Source organism: Lytechinus pictus, chromosome 3, assembly GCF_037042905.1.
Source record: "Lytechinus pictus isolate F3 Inbred chromosome 3, Lp3.0, whole genome shotgun sequence".
NCBI lineage: Eukaryota > Metazoa > Echinodermata > Echinoidea > Temnopleuroida > Toxopneustidae > Lytechinus > Lytechinus pictus.
In genome coordinates, this window is record NC_087247.1 from 55,104,595 (window position 1) to 55,124,856 (window position 20,262).

Genomic DNA, 20,262 nt, shown 5'->3' on the forward strand with positions numbered 1-20,262 from the left:
TTTTTTTTTATCGTGTGAAAGGGCGGTAAATCAGTTGTCATTCCAATTTTTGGTGCTTGAAGGACAAAAAAATTAATAAACCTAATTTCATGTACAAGTGGGGATATGACATCATCAGTTTGCTCATTTATTCATGAAGACATGTTTCACCGGAATAATGCAAATCAAATGCTACTACGTCTTGTCTTGGGTTAAGTCGGCATATGCAGACTTGCTGTACTCCGCCATTGTTATCCCTTTTCCGATTTTAATCAAATTTTCAGTGTTTTGTTTGTCTGATTTTTCTTTATCTGCATTGTTCAAAATAATCATATCATTTTCAACTTGGAGTGTAGGCCTATACCCCGGGGGGGGCACTCGACCAAAAAAGTGGTAGGGGTGAGCCGCGGGCGAGGCAAAAAACGGGGGCCTTGGAGCGGGCTTATTGTAAAAAGGAGGGTCCTCGGAACGGGCTTCGGAACTACAAATGTGTGTGAAAACGGGGGTCCTCGGAACGGATCTCCGTATCTCTGTGAGTGCGTATGCATCCCTATGGAACGGGCAATCATGCATGACGCAGCTAGCGCGGCCTCCGCCGGGTGCGCTCGCGCTTAGGCGATGGTCGAAAAGCGCTATACGGCCGCTTTTCACCAAAATTGCAGCTCCTTGTAGCAGATCAATGCGACCGGAACGGCGTAACGAAAAATATGCGAAGCTTTGGAACGGATTTCTTTCTTCTTTTTTCTCGATAAGAAGGAAATGCTATGCCTTGGAGCGGCATTCTTTGTTCTTTTTCTCAAAAAAGGCAAAAATGCTATGCCTTGGAACGGAAATTTGAGTGTAAAAATGGGGGTCCCCTCCGCGGCACATACCCACTATGTATTATATACTGAGTGCCCCCCCGGGGCCTATACCCCTTTACATTTGTTCCGACGAGCCTCGCATTGCACTATAGAGTTTTCGCATTTACTACGGAGACACTCACAACGCATCGATAATTCCTTTGAAAAATACAATTAAAATCACAATGAAGAGTTGAGAGGCTTTTGTCGAAAGTTGGTGGACTGGGACAGCATGCCGTCATCCAAAGATTTGCACCGGGCAAACAGTTGGAAATAATTATGTCGGGAGTGTGGCGTTGTCCAGAGACCAGAGTCAAGAGATTCCGATGCTGTCCCGGTCCACTATTTTTCGACAAAAGCCTCTCAGCTCTCCATGGTGATTTGACTTGCACTTTCAAAGGAATTGATGCGTTAAGAGAGTGTCTCCGTATAGAAAATGCGAAAAGTCCGAATTGCGGAGCCACTATACGGGTGGAGCGTTATTTACTTTTTTCTGAATAAAAAAAAAATGAGGGAGAGATAATGAGAGGGGTGAGAGAGGGAGAGAGAGAGAGGGGGAGGGAGGGGGATAGAGAGGAAGGGACAGAGGGATGGAGGGGGAACGATCAATACTCTGGTGGTGTTTCATAAAGCTGTTCGTAAGTCGAGCGACTTTAAAGGACAAGTCCACCCCAACAAGAAGTTTATTTGAATTTAAAAAAGAGAAAAATGTAACAAGTACAACACTGAAAATTTCATCAAAATGGGATGTAAACTAAAAAGGTTATGACATTTCAAAGTTTCGCTTAATTTCACAAAGCAGTTATATGCACATTCTGGTCGGTATGCAAATGAGGAGACTGATGACGTCATCCACTCACTATTTCTTTTGTTATATGAAATATTCTAATTTTCTCATTGTCAAGTGGAACAACAATTAAATCCTTCCTGAACATGTGGAATTAGCATTGTTGAATATGCTATATATGGTTCAGTCAAGCTGGTCCTTATTGTCGAATATGTAAAAAAAAAATGAAATATTGTATTATTCAAACAATAAAAAACAAAATACATAGTGAGTGAGGGACATCATCGACAGTCTCATTTGCATGTCACTGAATTGTGCATATCACTATATTGTGAAAATAAGCGAAACTTTAAAATGTCATAACTTTCTTATTTTACATTCAATTTCGATTAAATTTTCTGTGTTCTGCTAGTTGGATTTTTCTCTATTTATTAAGATAAAACATTTTCTGGGGTGGACTTTACCTTTAAAGTTGAATTAAGAAGGGGGTGAGTTTCCATAAATATAGGTTCTACACACAATATATAGTATATATAAGTTGTTCAAACAGATAGCATGTCACAAAAATCCTCTGCCTTCTCGATATTTTGCTTTGAAAGTCTATGAAATTAGCCACCTGTCAGAGCCCGAGAGACGAGTGTACAGAAAAGCCACTCGGAGTGTGACGTCACCGGGTGAATTTAGTATAAGAGGTGCCTGAATGTCATACAGAAATGCTATGCAGAGAGAGAAAGATATTTTACAATTTTTTTTCAAAGCAACTCAAATCAAACAAATAGGACTGATATGTACAAATCTTTACTTTCCCTGTATAAAAAACAGTATGAATAACCATCATGAACTCTTCAATCATGATGTAAGATAGCAAACAGTGAGTTATTGAATGATATTTTCACTATTTCTCATTTATTTTATCACGATGTTCAATCAAGTGAATAGCTGGAAAGTAATTCCGGCGGCTAGCTCAGCTCTCGCTCAGCGCGCGCTGATTGCAGAATACTAGTACACACAACACCCAGGCATTGAGTGTACTCAGGGAAGCTGGTGTACTGTTATGGTCTGGTATGTCGACTTAGTTCATGGCCGTGCAGCGATCCCCTGGCGTTTTTTCTTCTTTTCTTTTGTCTTTGACTCCACTTTTATATCCTCTGGATCATTTCCACTCATAGCTCAGTTCCACAGAACAATCTTGAACCAAACGTATTATTCTTTCTCGGCCTTCTGAGTTGTTTTCTATATTTAATTACGCTAGGGGTCACCGTCACACATACAAACGCAATTCGCAAGTGAGTTGAAGACAGAGGGATATTATAGTAATTAGTATACGTACATATCTATGGTTGAAGAAAACAAGAAAGGTATGCGGTACGGTAGCTAGCTCGACAGCTAGCTGCGCCGGAGCGGGCGGCCGGTTAGTCCAGATTGGACCTTGTTGTTTGGAAGTGCTTTTTCCCAAAGCTAACATAGAGGGCACATGTCTCCCAATCTCTAATCAGCGCCAATCCACTCATCTTCCCTCCCCAACAAATTTGGAATAATAGTACGGCCACAAATATTTTAATCATTTCCTCTTTGCAAGTTCTATGGCTCGCAGATACAACTTCAACTGCAGTTATTCCATATGAAGGCGTACGTGCATAGTACACAAAGCGGCACTGCCTTGTTTACTACACCGGGACCGAATACCCCCCGGTGACGTCACAGTCAAAGAACACCCGTCTCGGTAGGCATTGCAGGAGCGAACTCAGGGAAAATGGGTAGGGATAAATCGTTCAAATTCACTATTTTGAAAAAAGAAAATGGGGGGTCGAATCACCTCTTAGTGTTTGGGGGGTTGTAAGGTTGCTATTAATGTAAATATCTCAATATTTGGAATCGTCTTCTTAATTCAACTTTAAGAACGACTGGTGAACATTTCATGATGAATATCATTTACCACAAGAAAGATTTTTATAACACAACAACATCTCTTTCATCAAGTGTATGCAGCGTAATGCTAATATTATTTACTAGATTTACCATTGAAATTTGCAAAAGGCCTTGTTTTGTCGCTACGCTCACTCGCATACAAGTAATGGGAATATCCATATTAAGGGGTATGGCACTGGCGTAAGTCTGTGACGTCATGCTATTCAAGTGGGGGGGGGGGGGGGGTGAACAATAGATCACCCCCTTCCCCTGAACAATTTAATTATAGGTTCACCTCACGGATTTACGCCAGTGGATATGGCATGCAGGTAACTCATCTACGGCTGTGCAATGGTAGGTGGGGGAAAAGGCTCGGTCGCAATGCTCCCTCGCACGAATACAAAATTGTACTCTGCATTACACATACAGGTTTAAAGTGCCAATTTATACAATGAGTGACCAATATCTAGCATATGCTTGGGCGCAAAACGCTTCCTCTCATCATGGACATATGAAGAGATGGACATTCATCGCTTAGATAATGAATTCACTAACAGGTGACTGTAAATGTCATCTGAATAACATTCTCTTCATACTATAGCAACCATTGTTTTCATTGTGCAATTTTTGCCACTTTCCTAAAGAACGAGATAGGATACGGTCATACTTAACTATCACAATAGTCTGTAATTACAGGTATGTCTTCTTCATTTATATCATTATTATTTTAATTGAATTAATTATTTATTATTCATTAATTTATTTATCTGTTCATTCATTAATGTGTCATTATGGAATATATTCAACTTGGTGATAATTCATTGATGTGCAAAACAAACTTGGATGTTGTATCTCCTTATATTTTTCAGACGCTTCTGATGAAGTCTCAATTAAAAGACGAAAGCTAAAGCAAATAATGGTGTCCTGCGTCATCTGTTGAGTTGGCCTCGCCTCATCTCATTATGTTTAATATTCACAACTCAACAGCGATTGGTAGAAGTAAACTTATCATCACACACACTATATATATATATATATGCCTATGTGTGAGTGTGTGGGTGAGTCTGTTTGTTTTGTGTGATCGAGCGCCTTTGGAACGTTGGTTCATGATTTTGCCCCCCCCCCCAATCTGAAAAATTGATCGACGCCCCTGTCCCCACTTGTTCTTTTGTATTTTATTATATGAAATTAGGTTTATTCAAAAATTTTCTACCACGAACTAGAACAATTGGATTGACAACTGATTAAAGTGTTTAGTTATGTACTGCCGCAACTTATTTCATCATAATGGAGACACATCATTTACACATGCACGAAAAAATGAAACATTTATGATATCATGTAATAACATAAGAAAAAGGAAAGTGGGGATGTGACATCATTAGCCCACCTAATGAATATTCATGACGATGTGCATATAACTGTTTTCACAAAATATTGATAAACTTTAAAATTCAATAACTTTGTTATTTGTTATCCCGCCGATTTTGATGAAATTTTCACCACTTCGCTTTGTGAATTTTACTCTATTTTTAAATATAAATATTTCAGCCCGGACCATCCCTTTAAGAGATGGCAAAATGGAACGGGAATTTATGGAGGGCCTAGGGGGGGGGGGCAAAAGAAACGGGATATTGGGTAGAATGGATTGAGTGAAAATGCTGACATAAAATCTGAATCGAAAAAAAAAAAAAAAAAATTAAGAACACGACCGGGTTGCCGAGGATGAAAAATAAAGAACGGGAAGAAAGAATCAGATGGCGTATTATGTGCAAAAAATAGCTTGATATTTTCATGCAATAACGGTCGCAATTAATCAGGACAAAAAATTACTGAACTTTGAGAGGTTCCGGAGGTACCGCCCGAGCATTGCCGATGTCCCTAGCCGAGGGATAGACACGCACTTCCAATTAAATAATTAGATTTTTATTTCATAAGGCCATAAATATCCTTACTCGCTTCGCTCGCTCAGGATATTTTTTAATTTTTCCCACATTATACCCAATAATGTACCCCCTCAAAAGGTTTGGTTTATAATGCCACTACGATGAAGTAATGTGGTTTGCAAAACAAATCCCTGATCCGATTGAAAGTGGCCATCTTTCACGATTAAAATGGCTGAATTTGGTAAGGTTTTTGGGGCTCCGTGCATCCGCCCGGCAAGCCCCACCCACATAGCACTGATGTACAAATTAATAAAAGGCTTTAGGGGCTTGTGGCCTAATTGTGGCCCCAAAAGATTCTACGACCAAGAACAAAAAAGAAAAGAAGGAATTAAGGACCGGAAAAGTGGAAGATGTAATGTTTTCATTGGTATATCATGTCAAAATACTTAATTAAGATTGCAACGAAAAGGAACTTTTAAGAAACTTGCCACATGCCCCTTGCTGTGCCCCCTCATTTGTCGCTTTACACTCTTGCATAGAGCTAGCTTCGCACCAACGACCACAACAAAATCCTGTTCACCAGTGGCATATACAGATGGGGGGGGGGGGGGGGGGGCGCCCCAAAAAAGTAATGACAGCAAAAGAAAAAGGGAAGCTCAGAAAGAAAAGGAAAGAATGAAGGTGAAATATGATATCATATATTCTGAATAACGTAATTACTGTCAAAATCTATCACAAATTGAAATTTGATTTTTGATAAACATAACATTTTACCCACTCGCTCTTCGCTCTCTCTCAATTAAAAAAAATATGCGATACATCTAGCCCCTTCAAATTTTTTGGCTCATTTACGCCTTTGATTATGACTGGGAAAATATTTGCTCTTCAAGACGATTTACTTTTCATTTTTTCCCCTTGCAGATTAGTGCTCTTTGGGGGCTCTTAATTTGTTGTGTTGTTTTTTCAACAAAGTAGATTGAAGATTGAGAAACTTGCTTGACTCACCATCCCGGTAAACCCACTTTTTATTGTGTTTGCGCCCCAGGGTTTGTGCCGTGCGTTTTAGGGGTTTTGGTTATAGCAGTTGACAGATTGATCAATCAATTTCGACAGTATACACCGGCCGTATAAGCTTCGATTTCGATATTTCAACAATACGCAACTAACTGCAAGTTTAAGTCCAACATCACTATTACACGTGCGCGTTACCGTATGTGAGACTAGTACTTCGACCTGGCTGAAACTTTACCGAAAAAACATAATATTCTGGATTCGGTATTGTATAATTTCTTTCATTTTCGATAGGTTTTCATTCTATGAGAAATATAGTTAGTAATTATTGATATGTATTGTTGTATTTTTTGCGTGTTTTTCAAGTTATTTCATGGGACTTGCAGCTTGGGAGTGATGCGGATGGTACGGTGTGATCCCAGCTATTTGTATCCGTGTTGTGTTATTTTTGCTTGGTGTGCAACTGCAAAGTGCAAGCTCAAGACTAACCCAGGGGGCTCCCGCCCGCGAAATTATTTTTCCCACCGAGTTCTGGACCGACATATGAATATTCATGACTTGCGTCTTCGGATTGAGAGTACGCATGCGCGTGGACTTGGCCTCGACCAGTGCCGATCGTAAGCATTCACGTTGCTCAGAATGAGTTGGCATCGTCAAATTACTCTTATAGGCTTAGATCTATATATATATATATATATATATATATATCCAATTCTTAAACACTTAATAAACTAGCTGCCATTAATGGCAAGACATATGTGCTAGGGTAGGGCTAGCTTAGGCTAGCGCATTAACTTTACCTCAAATCTGGACCTGTCTAATGCCTAATAGTAATACTAATAGGAATAGCCGACTAATGCCATGGTTAACTTCGAACTTGTTAATTCCGAACTTTACGTTTGATTAGGTTTGGATCAATATTAGCTTATTTGCCATGGTTTAATATGTCTAGTCCGTATACAGAACCAGTCCTAGATCTAAAATAAATATCTTAGTTCTAGTCTAGTCTCTAGATCTAGACTCTGATCTACGCGCTATCAGCATGGAACCACTAGTGTACCAAAGGGGGGGGGGGGCAGACTGCCCCCCTGACGAGTCACAACTGATCCAGGGGACATGCCCCCCCCCCATTGAGAAGCCAAATTAATAATTTGTAATGTCAAAATGCAACGAAAAAAGACGTATGTCCCCTCTTTTGAACGTGAAAATCTTTTTTTTTTCTTGTCAAATTTTTTTCAGCTACGAAATCCTTAATTTTGGGTGAAGACGGGGATCAAGATCACTGACGTTAATTTGTGCCTGACGTTAGAATACGTTCCATGCACGCACTGGTGTACCTAGGATTTTCCAAAAGGGGGGCAATTTTTTTAGAGGGTATTTCGTCCGCGAAAAAATGTGACAAGCCCCCCCCCAAAAAAAAAAAGGGTATTCACCCCAAATTATGGATTTCTTAGCTGAAAAAAAAATTGACAAGCAAAAAAAAAAAAAAAAAGATCTTCACGTTAAAAAAAGGGGACATACGTCTTTTTCATTGCATTTTTACATTACAATTTATTAATATGGCTTCTCAAAGGGGGCACGTCCCCTGAATCAGTTGTGACTCGTCAGAGGGACAGTCTTCCCCCCACCCTTGGTACACTACTGGTTCCATGCTGATACAGCGTAGATCAGAGTCTAGATATAGAGACTAGACTAGAACTATATAAGATATTTTTTTTTTAGATCTAGGACTGGTTTTGTATACGGACTAGACATATTAAACCATGGCAAATAAGCTAATATTTGTCTAAACCTAATTAAACGTGAAGTTCGGAATTAACCAGTTCGAAGTTAACCATGGCATTAGTCGGCTATTCCTATTAGTATTAGGCATTAGACAGGTCCAGATTTGAGGTAAAGTTAATGCGCTAGCCTAAGCTAGCCCTACCCTAGCACATGTCTTGCCATTAATGGCAGCTAGTTTATTAAGTGTTTAAGAATTGGATATATATATATATATATATATAGATCTAAGCCTATAAGAGTAATTTGACGATGCTAATTCATTCTGAGCAACGTGAATGCTTACGATCGGCACTGGTCGAGGCCAAGTCCACGCGCATGCGTACTCTCAATCCGAAGACGCAAGTCATGAATATTCATATGTCGGTCCAGAACTCGGTGGGAAAAATAATTTCGCCTCCCGCCCGCTGCGCGGGCGGGAGCCCAGGAGCTTACCGTGTATTTGACCTTAGTCACCGGACTAGGGTGATTTATGGTCTAAATATTTCTCCAAATGAATTGTGAAAACAGAAAGTATACAATAACCACGATTATATGGATGAAGGTCTAACGAGTGGCAGTTTCCTGACATCTGGGCACAAACTGGAACCTCAAAAAACCGAAAAGTTCTCTCCTTCTAGTTCTACCCCCGTCTCGATCAGCCATTTTTGTTAAAAATCGTAACAAAATGGCCGATCGAGACTGGGGTAGAGGAGAGAACTTTTTTTTTTTTTTGAGGTTCCAGATCCAGTCTGTGCCCAGATGTCAGGAAACTGCCACTCGTTAGACCTTCATCCATATAATCGTGGTAATTGTATACTTTCTGTTTTCACAATTCATTTGGAGAAATATTTAGACCATAATTAAATCACCCTAGTCCGGTGACTATGGTCAAATACACGGTAAGCTCCTGGGCTCCCGCCCGCTGCGCGGGCGGGAGCTTCCTGGGTTAGCTCAAGACAAGTTCACCACTCACTGACACAATAGAGTAAAGTACCCAAATATTGGACACTTAAGCATAATTTGACCAAAACAAAAATACAGTCATTGAATCAAATAAAAATCATATGTATTTCTGTGGTAAAAATGTTGAATATTAATTTCATATTATAGATCATAGAACATTTTCCTAGTGTTACTGTTAGCAGTCTCTAGGCACCATGCCTATCAATTCCTGTGTTAAAAAAGTGAGTGCACGCGAATCAAAAGTTGGACTTAAATTACTAGATATTACCATGGAGCTCCATGACGAAATCTATTTTTAAATTAGACCCTCGATACTACTTATGGAAAATAATGTATAAATAAATAAAATAGTACTCGCCTGGTCTATTCTTGGGGTACTGAAGCCTTTTTGTCCAGAACTTGCTCAACTTTTGCGACTAACCTTGTCGCCATAGGGTTGTGTACATCCTCGTGTAATACTAGTTGTCACGTGACACAGCAATGTCGTTAGGCTGTTTGGCCTGTATTCAAGGCGTTCTTTTCGTTATGATTTTATATTGAAGCAAATTACATCAGGTATAGGCCCCTATCAAGTCAAAATCGAAAGCAGGGATCGAGAGGGGGGGGGGGGTGGAGCCAAAAATTTCCCAGTCACATGGTATGAAAATGATATCTTTTATGATTGTCCACGATCATTAGGGCAAACCCCTGTGTGGCAGTATAGCGTGATGAGCGTGATGAGTAAAAGAAAGAAAGAGGGCCAATGTAGGCCTACATGGCGCGTGGGAATAAAGTTGCTTTATATGTTCCAAGCGATTGAAGCAAGCGAGAAAAAACCTTTTCGTGCAAATCTAAATTTGAGATAGATATCTAACCTTACACTTTTCCTTTTCTTTTCATTAATTCCCTTCATTTCTTTTTTATCTTGGTTGGAGAACATTCGGGGGCCATCACTGGGCCTAACCCTTCCATCGTGTACCCCCAGTGCAATATCAGCAGGTGGGTCTCGATACCCCTGGATATTTAGCAATTAGACCTAATTATAGAAAAACAGTTCGTTAAGGTTAATTGTTTTGACCCCCCCCCCCCCCCCAAAAAAAAAGGAAAAGCACATGATTATAAACTAAGTTATACACCCCCCTTGTCTCATCTCGCTTTTTCTTTTATCTTTTCTCTCCTTTTTTTTTTGGGGGGATGGACCTTTTCGGGGGGCACCGCCCCTAGCTACGCGCCTACCAGATAAAGAGGCGAGCGAGCAAAGCTTTTGTCACTTTTATTACAAATATCAATTTTGCGATCATAGATTTTGACATAAAATTCTTGCATGCATTTTTCTTTCCTTTTGCTTTTTTATGGCCTTTTATTTCTCTTCCCTTTCCCTTTTTCTCTCTATTTCTTTCTTTCTTTCTTTCTGTCTGTCTGTCTGTCTTTCTTTCTTTTCCTTCTTTCATTCCTTTACTCTTATCCCGGTTTTTTTCCGGTGAAATCCACTGGGGATCAAGGGCCAGCCTGCATGCCCCCGGCGGCTTACGCCTCTGCCGTGGATGTAGGCCTAAGCTATATATACGCATGATCTTAATTTTCATTATGATTCAAACTAGAGGCGCATCCAAGATTTTCCAAAGTAGGGGGGGGGGGCTCGGGGTGAATTTTCTCAAGTAAAATTTGACAATTCCCAAAAAAGGTTCTTACAAAAAAAACCCAGTCATTTTGTCTCGCGTAAAGTTTGACAAGTAAAAAAAAATGGTCACTCAAAATGAAAGTCATTTTGTCCGTGTAATATTCGGCCAGTCCCCCCCCCCACAAAAAAATAAAATAAGAAAAGGGAAAGTCATTTTGTCCACGTGATATTTGGCACCCCCCCCCCCCCGGGCCCCCCCCCCAAAAAAAAGGTTTTAACTATAGTAATGATCGAAGGTAATTTTGTCTCGCGTAAAATTTGACAAATGAAAAAAAGGTTGTCACTAAAAAAATGAATTTCATTTTGTCCCGCGTAAAATTTGGCAAGCCCCCCCAAATTTTTTTAAAAAAGTTTCTAACTATTATAAGGATCGCAGGTCATTTTGTCTCACATAAAAATTGGCAAATAAAAAAAGGTTGTCACTGAAAAATAATAATAATAATAACAAATAGAGGTATATTTACCCAGAGTAACCACTTCAGTTCCGAAAACTGTTCTCCCAGCGGGCCCTGCTATTATTACCCGAGCTTTAGCTGGGCTAAAAATGAAGGTCATTTTGTCCCACGTAAAATTTGGCAAGCCCCCCCCCCCCAAAAAAAGGAAAATGCTTTTTAACTAATAGTGATCGAAGGTCATTTTGTCTCGCGTAAAATTTGACAATTTTTTTTTAAAGTTGTCACTAAAAAAGAAGGTCATTTTTTCCACCATTATATTTGGCAAGCCCCCACCCCCATAAAAAGTTTGTCCCTAAAAGTGATGTATAGAAAGTCGTATTGTTAATTTGTTCCCAGTAAAATTTGACAAGCAAAAAAAAAGGCAAAAAAGAGAAAAGAATATGAACGAAATATCCCCATTACAAATAATGCTGTGATTCTCATAAGAGAGGGGGGGGGGGGGGAGCACATAACTAGTATTAACAACATATTTAATTCCAAAATGTTTACTATAAATCTCAAAAGGGGAACGGGCAGAAATGCTCACCCCCAACTCCTCCCCCCCCCCCCCCGATCTGCCACTGATTCCAATCAATAATGACTTTTCTCTGCAATACTGATGCTTTGAAATCAAGATACTGAAGATTGATACGCTTAACATAAATTATGAACGTCTGACAAAAAGATAACCAACCGATCACCTGACCGATCAGCTGACCAGTTGATCACTCGTCGCAGCTGTGTGGAACGCTCACCGAAATTCAACAAAAAGGGCCTGAAATGTAAGTTTAACAATAATCTATTTTAATTTCAACTATTTTTACAACTAAATAAATGTTTTTTGACCGAATGAAAGGTATATCGGATAACTCTAACTTGTATTAAGGTGTACATTTACCAAAGTCTTGGGTTGGAAATCAGAACAGCATTGTCCAACCCATAATTTGGGTAATGTCGCCTATGAGGTCCATACATGTTAATGTTTGGACCTCATTGGTACTAGGAGTGAGTGTTAGTACTAGTAGGGTTCGATTCGGTGAAATGCCACTTTCAGAATTTGTAATTGTATCTGTCTGTGCACCTAGCCCACGGCCAACTCACATGTATTGCAAGGTTAGTATATTGCACCTAGCCTGGAGTCTCCTGGGGCCTGTTTCTCAACACCGTCATAAGTCTAGCTTCTTGACTAAATCGGAGATAGTGAGCTACTTGTCTGCTAACCGTTTCACAAAGCCCTCTTTACCAAGATCGGGTACAACAACCTCACTAAATATTTATGACACCTCCGAACCTGTCATAACTTCTTTCTTTATGACGTAGTGGCATCACGTGGGTAGGCTATGACAAGCAAAAGTGCCTAGAATGGCTAGATATTTGAAAATAATAATCTTACGTAATCAATCATAGAGGTTGAAATTACATCACAAAACAAGTGGGATAATGCATTCAATGATAATTCTAATAAAAAGAAACTATAAAAACTGTTGGTAAAACGCCACAATACCATTCAGTTTGAAATAGTAAAATGATTTAATCGATAAAGATTCTACCACATCAGGCCATCCATAACTGGACTCGTATTTGTCGTTTTCAGACCCCTATTAACATTTTGATAAATTCTATCTCTAATTTTTATGCATAGAATTTGTCAAATCGTATGTTTCAGTTTCAAAGATTTGTTTTTGTTTTTGTTAAACTATATTTTGATGATGTTTGGAATCGTAGAAGGGTGTATAATTATCATTTTACAAAGAAAACCGTTATGGTTTACTTTCATAAACTATTAAATTTCTATGTCCCGGGGGTACCCATCTCAACGTCCACATGTGATTTTCTAGTCATGAAATGATTTATTGTCATAGTTTTTCTTTTTGAAAAATATGCTATTTTGTGACTAAGGCTACGTCTCGTTAGCTCTTTTTACCGATAGTATCGATATCAAGGTATTCTAGTTAGGAAGCCTTTAAGAAACAGGTTTAGTAATAAGTAAGATTGGAACTATCTCTGTGGTTGGTGGATAAAGATATGACTAACTTATCTAGGTGTTGAGAAACGGGCCCCTGGAGTCGTGAGAGCACCAATGGGTTCATTTTATCTCGCGTGCGAAGGAATATCAAATGCACATGATGCACGCGACACATGCAAATCTTTCATGGGCTTTTGCCCAAATAAAAGATTATTACATTAAAAGCTAGAATTTCACATTGTGCTATTACCAAACCATATCTTATGGATCCTTTGGTGACTTCTCTTTGCTGTTTAAAAAAAAGGAATTTTTCTTGATCTTCACATAGATGCCCTTCGATCAGCGACAAAATCAATTTTGGCCTAAAGAGGGCTCGCAATATTATTTATAAGCCGGTTTATTTAGGGTGCCATGAGCCTAATTATATCAGGAGGGCTAAAGATATTCGTTCGACCCAACCCATTCGAATTTTTAAAATTTGATATTGCTGATTGACAAAAGTGTATGATTATGATTCAAAATCTAACACTGATTCTAGAAATGGTAACTACTGAACTTCCTTTGCCCAAATTGGGAAGCTATATCAATGATTTGGAACTATTTTTTGACTGGCGGAAGAATTGGGGCTATTTTACTGTTTCAGTTGATGAATTTGATCCCATCATAGTTATCTTCATAAATGGCGATTTATTTTTAAAATGAGCTGGCTACGATACCCTTCTCTGGTCTGATATGGAATGTCAGATATATATCCTATCCAAAGGTAGTAAACATTCGACCCTCTAATTTCACATTTAATTTTTATGAATTTTTCTTAAGTGCCATTTTAACACACAAGTCTATGGGGAATGTTTTACGCGCGTGAGACCTATAGGTAATACAGGCGAGTTCCCTATAGTGGATGGAATACCTGCCCAAACTCCTCAGTAGCAAACAATTTCTAACTGATATCAATATGTTTAGTCATCAAGTGGTGCAAAAAATGGATTTAATGGCTTAGCAAGGCTATATATTAGGTAAAGTTAGTGTATGTAAGCCTAGGAATGCATATAGACTGGTCAATGAGAGTCTAGGCCTCTTTATGTTTTGATTCATCATTGGTTTGTGCTAGTGTATGATCACCTACTTAATGTTAGAAAGACCTTTACAAATTGCTCATGTTAAAATTGTTCTTGGAATGGGGTAGAAAGGAAATAGAACTTTGTGAACTTTACTGAAGAGAACTAGAGTGGTACCTTCAAGAAGGTGTTTAGAAAAAGGCACAGAGTAAGGTAAGGTATCTAATAGTGCTCAACTAAGGAGGGAGGGGGGGGGGTGGCTGTGTAATCCAATCTTAGTCTAGCCCCCCCCCCCTCTTTATAAGCCATGCCATCTATAAAATTATCTTTCTTTCTTTCTCTCTCTCTCTCTCTTTCTATCTATTTATGTATCTCTTCCTTCTTACATCTGATAGGCAATAGCCCTATAGGAAGATTTTGATATAATAGGTCAAGTGCAAATGTACTAAAGTAATATGTTCTCATTCTTTTATAGTTTCCACATTCAATCTCATGTATATCTGGTAATTATGTTTGGGGCAGTTCTGGTATTCTGATATCTACACAAAATTTACATACACCTTTATATTACAAGGAGAATAGGGGCCTATGTATATTGTCATTGCATTCACTCATTGGGCTATATGCAGGTAGGATATGTAGACATCCATATAGTGAATATAACATGTATGAGTAACACATTAAAATGGGTCATTGCATAGAAAATAGGCATTTTCAATGCATTTCTTTGTGCTAGTGTGAGTGTACAGATATAAAAGAATAGCAAAGTAGCTATTAAAAAAAATAAAATTCATAGGTCATATAATATAGGTGCCATGAGCCTAATTATATCAGGAGGGCTAAAGATATTCGTTCGACCCAACCCATTCGAATTTTTAAAATTTGATATTGCTGATTGACAAAAGTGTATGATTATGATTCAAAATCTAACACTAATTCTAGAAATGGTAACTACTGAACTTCCTTTGCCCAAATTGGGAAGCTATATCAATGATTTGGAACTATTTTTTGACTGGCGGAAGAATTGGGGCTATTTTACTGTTTCAGTTGATGAATTTGATCCCATCATAGTTATCTTCATAAATGGCGATTTATTTTTAAAATGAGCTGGCTACGATACCCTTCTCTGGTCTGATATGGAATGTCAGATATATATCCTATCCAAAGGTAGTAAACATTCGACCCTCTAATTTCACATTTAATTTTTATGAATTTTTCTTAAGTGCCATTTTAACACACAAGTCTATGGGGAATGTTTTACGCGCGTGAGACCTTAGGGTTCTGAAGCTTGTACTGCTGGCTGCATTCTAGGCGCTCAGCATTATTTTCTTGCTCGTTCAGTCCACTTTCATCATCATCTTGTCAAAAGATGGCGTACTTCACCTCTAAGTATATACATGAGATGCAACCTGTTGATTTTTTTGTTACAATTTCCTATTACATGTATGCGCCGACGACTTGAATCGAGACTGTTTGATAGGAAAAATTCGCTTTTCGATTATTGTTTGCGTAATTTCAATCGCAGTATCAAGGATCTTTGGACGGATCGGACGGAGTATCTTGGCCGAGATTTGAAGGTAAGCGTTAAAAATCATTTTTATAAATAATTTTGACTATATTTTTAAAATTAAGTTATTAAATAAGATTCAAATTTATGTAGTGAATAAATGTAGAAGGTTTTGGCGTGTTTTATTCCCTCACATTCGTGTGATGAATGAAAACGTCAAAATCCACAGTCAAGTCACATGCGATGTGCGAGGTTATTATAGCTAACCTTGCATGCATGTGTGAGTGCCTGGAGAGTAAAAATCAGTCTACTATACGTAGGCTTACTCCCCATGGAGCCTGGGTCTTGATACCATTAGTAGGGACAGTGATTTTCTGTTTAAAAAAATTGCCTTTTCCGTTTCAGAAAATCTTAAATTCCGTTTCAGCATGTCAGAAAACGGAAATTCCGTTTCCCCATAGACTTTGTGTACACGGAAAATGGACAATTCCGTTTACCCATTCAGTAGCAATATAACATCACTCGCGCTGGTCAAAATTTGTATCTGCCACTGTACCTACAACGCAGTAGAATCCGCTCTAATCAGATCTATACAGGTACACAAAATATTTTGACAAACACATTTAACATGAATACATCCTCACCTTTCACATTATTAGCATTATTTTACGGTTGAATGAAATTTTATCGATAAATTTGGGTTTTTTGGACATCGTTTTGAGCAGTCAACGACTTTAGTCTATCCGCAATTTTGGATTTCAAGACCGGAATATCGTGCTGTTACATCTTCAAACGTAGAGGGCAGCAACACACGACCGTGTTGTTAAATCAAACGATATGTGCATGTGAATGTTTACGATACGGCCGACCCTGCCGCCGGCCAAGCAGTGGCGTAACAGGCGGGGGGGGGCAGGGGGGGCAAGCTGCCCCCCCTGGCGGATTTCACCGGAAAATAAAAGAAAGACGGAAAAAATAAAAAAGGAGGGAGAAAGGAAGGGAAAGGGGAAAGAAAAGGGGAAAAGGAAAGGAGGAAAAGGAAAGGGAAAGGGAAAAGCGAAAAGAAAACGAAGAAAAAACACATTTTTTAAATGGAAAAGGAAGGAAAGCGGGAAAATGTTAGAAAGAAGAACATTTGAGAAAAAACAAATCATTCCGAAATAGGCCTATGTAATGCAATAACACGGTTGGATACAAATTAAAAGATAACAAATTGGCAAACAATAGCGGGAAACGAAGGTAGAATGGAATTAGTCAAAAGCTAAATTGAAAAACAAAGAAAAGGGACAAGAAAAATATTAATAACACAACCGGGCTGCCGATGATTGAAATTAAAGAGCGGGAAGAAAGATGGACTGCATACAACATTGTGCTATAAGCTTGCTAAATTTTATGCAAATAAGCTACCGGGGCCCACGCAGTAGGGGCTCTTCATTTATAACCTTCAAATGGCTCTATAATGGCCCCGTTCAATCACGTTCAATTACTGACATACAGGCGTGGGGGGGGGGGGGGGGGTCTTGGTTCCACACCCAAGAGGAAATAAAACAAATTATAGGAGACAACGTATAATAAAATGAATGGAAACAATGAAATGTGCTATTTGCTGAATATAATGGGAAAATCTATCACATAATTAGAATTTAATTTCATTAGGCAATTTTTTTTTCAAGCTCGCTTTGCACGCTGGCGACTTTTTACAAATTTTTCCCACTTTGCTATGTTTTGCCCCCTCAAAATATTTGTTCATTACGCAACTGGGTTGAATAAATGTGTTGTGTAAAAGCTATATTATGTATATTGCCCGCGATTTGATTAAAATAGCGGCAATCTGCGAAGTTTAAATGGCTTTGATATCAAGAATTTCCAGGGGCTCCGCCCCGGACCCCAACCACACAGCACTGCGTATGGAAGGGTTGGGCCATGGCCCAAAAGAGTTTTACAAACAAGAACAAAAAAGGAGGAAAGAAAAGCACTGAATATAATGTCAAAAAATAGCTCAAAGTTAGATTCTCATGAAAAGGTGATTTTTTTCTCGCTCGCTTTTTAGCACATGTGCTATACTGCGCCCCTCGATTTTTTTTTTACTCTTCACGCTACTGCCGCAAAGAATCCTGTTCACAGTGGCGTACAGACCACAAAAAAAGGAATCTCAAGAGAAAAGAGTGATATATATTATTCGCTGGATATCATGTCAAAATCTATCACAAAATTGGATTTTTGTATCAAAAAGGTCAAAATTTTTGCTCGCTCGCTTCGCTTGTTCGCAACTTTTTTTTAAAAGATAAATTCTGCCCAATACGCAATATCTGGCCTTCTCCAAATAGTCGCCTCATTACGCCTGTTCATACCATGTTATGACCTGGAATTTTTTGGCTCTTGCCCCCCCCTGGCCACTGACCCCTGTTACGCCGCTGCGGCCAAGGGCCGCGGCGCGGGCGAGGGGTACAATCGAAACATGGAGTCAAGAGCAGTCACGATGTGTGGATTGTCATACTTTGTAGTGAAGTGAGATCATGTTTTTGTGGCCATTTAATATTCGTATTTTGTTGAGATTTTGGAGTAATTTCTGTTGCTGTTCTGTGTATTCTGAGGAAAAATATGTTTTCCGTGATTTTCCGTTTGAAATGCCACTTTCCGTTTGAAAAGGCCATTTCCGTGAATTCCGTCCGTTTTCCGCGATCGCGGAAAATCACTGTCCCTACATTAGACTCTATATACCGTAGGTTTTCCCACGGTGAAATTAGACTTAAATCACACATTTTACTTATTGTTTTGAGCCAAAACAGTATTTACCCCCCGTTTCTAACAAGGTTGCATATATTCATTCAATAAATAGTAGAAAATTTGAAAAATAATTAAGAGCACGAGCGTTTACTTACCTAGTCTGTTTTTGGTCGCCATCTTGCTGTCTTTGTTATTGATACGTAGATACCACATGGGTGTATGTATAGCTGCCAACTTAGATTTTTTTTTAAATTGCATCGGCCGATAAATATCATGAATTGTAAAATACTTGCATCGGTAGATTAATATCATAAAGCTCAGCTGCGCGCGACTTCGTTCTAAAAACGAGTGCGCATGCATCAACAGCACGTATTTCCAATTCAATCAGCCGATGTTTATGACAGTGCCATATTTAGAAGGGTGTCGAATTTCCAGCCATTTCCAGCCATATAATTGTCGCTAATGTTTTAATTGTCGCTCTACCCACCAATTCAGAGACTGAAGTCATGGAGGCCCATACGTAAAGACAGTGGTTTACCTAACTAAATTTTTATAGGTTATGATTTTCAACTGTTTTAAGCGAATATTACAATCCCATAATTAACATTGTTAGGAGAAATACAAATACTTTAAGTGATTATGAACCTTGGACCAGAGTTGTTGAAAAAAATCTGTTGGATGATTGAGATATCTTTCATCTAAGACATTTTCACCTAAGTTGAAGTAGATATATCTTGAAAACCCCCAAAACTACAAATTATATATCAAATAAAAGCAGAAAATAAGAAGAACACAGTGGTATGCTTCATTTATCGTGGAGACTGATAAAAGTCAGTTTATTGATGCTTTTTAGAGTTCTCTCTCTGAATGCTTCAAACATGGAAATACTGGCTGCGAAACTTGTGATTTTTGATGACGTCAATACTTGTTCAACCCAGGTACTGATAGGGACAGTGATTTTGTGCGGTCGCGGAAAATTGACAGAATTCACGGAAACAGCCATTTGAAAGGGAAAGTGGCATTTCAAACTGAAAAATCACAGAAAACATATTTTCCCTCAAAATACATAGAAAAGCAACAGAAATTACTCCAAAATCTCAACAAAATATGAATATTAAATGGCCACAAAAGCCCACAAAACACGATCTAACTTCCTACAATCATGACAGTCCACTGCACTCAAATCTATCACACTCGATCCATCACACCAGCCCTCGGCCGGCGAGGTCGGCCGTATCAAAATTATTCACTTGCACACATCGTTTGATTTTAACAACATGGCCGCGTGTTGCTGCCCTCTACGTTTGAAGATGTAACAGCATGATATTGCGGTCTCGAAATTCAAAATGGCGGAGAGGCGAAAATTGTTGACTGCTCAAAACTATGTCCCCAATATCCCCAAATTATTGATAAAATTTCATTCAACCGTAAAATAATGCTAATAATGTGAAAGGTGAGGATGTATTCATGTTAAATGTGTTTGTCAAAATATTTTGTGTACCCGTATAGATCCGATTAGTGGCAGATACAAATTTTGACCAGCGCGAGTGTTGTGACATCGCTACTCAATGCCTCACCTGGTGAAGAGGGTAGATGAGGGGATAGGTGGTTGCACGGGCCTAATCACAACTGGCAGGCAAAAGATATTCATTCGAGCCAACCCATTGCTCAATTTTTAAATTTGATATTGGTGATTGACAAAATTGAATGAATATGACTGACAATCTAACACTGATTCTAGGGAGGGTACCTACTGAACTTCCTTTTTCCAAA

At 38.8% G+C, this 20,262-nt stretch overlaps 1 protein-coding gene across 1 annotated transcript in view; it reads left to right on the plus strand.

Annotated features, from left to right (window-relative positions):
* The first annotated feature begins 6,615 nt into the window (after window positions 1–6,615).
* Window positions 6,616–20,262, plus strand: part of LOC129256967 (DDB1- and CUL4-associated factor 1-like) — a 49,874-nt gene continuing 36,227 nt past the window's right edge. Inside the window, exons 1-2 of the mRNA XM_054895197.2 lie at window positions 6,616–6,677; window positions 15,784–15,835. The gene's annotated coding sequence lies outside the window, so the exon portion shown is untranslated. The remainder of the gene's footprint in view (window positions 6,678–15,783; window positions 15,836–20,262) is intronic.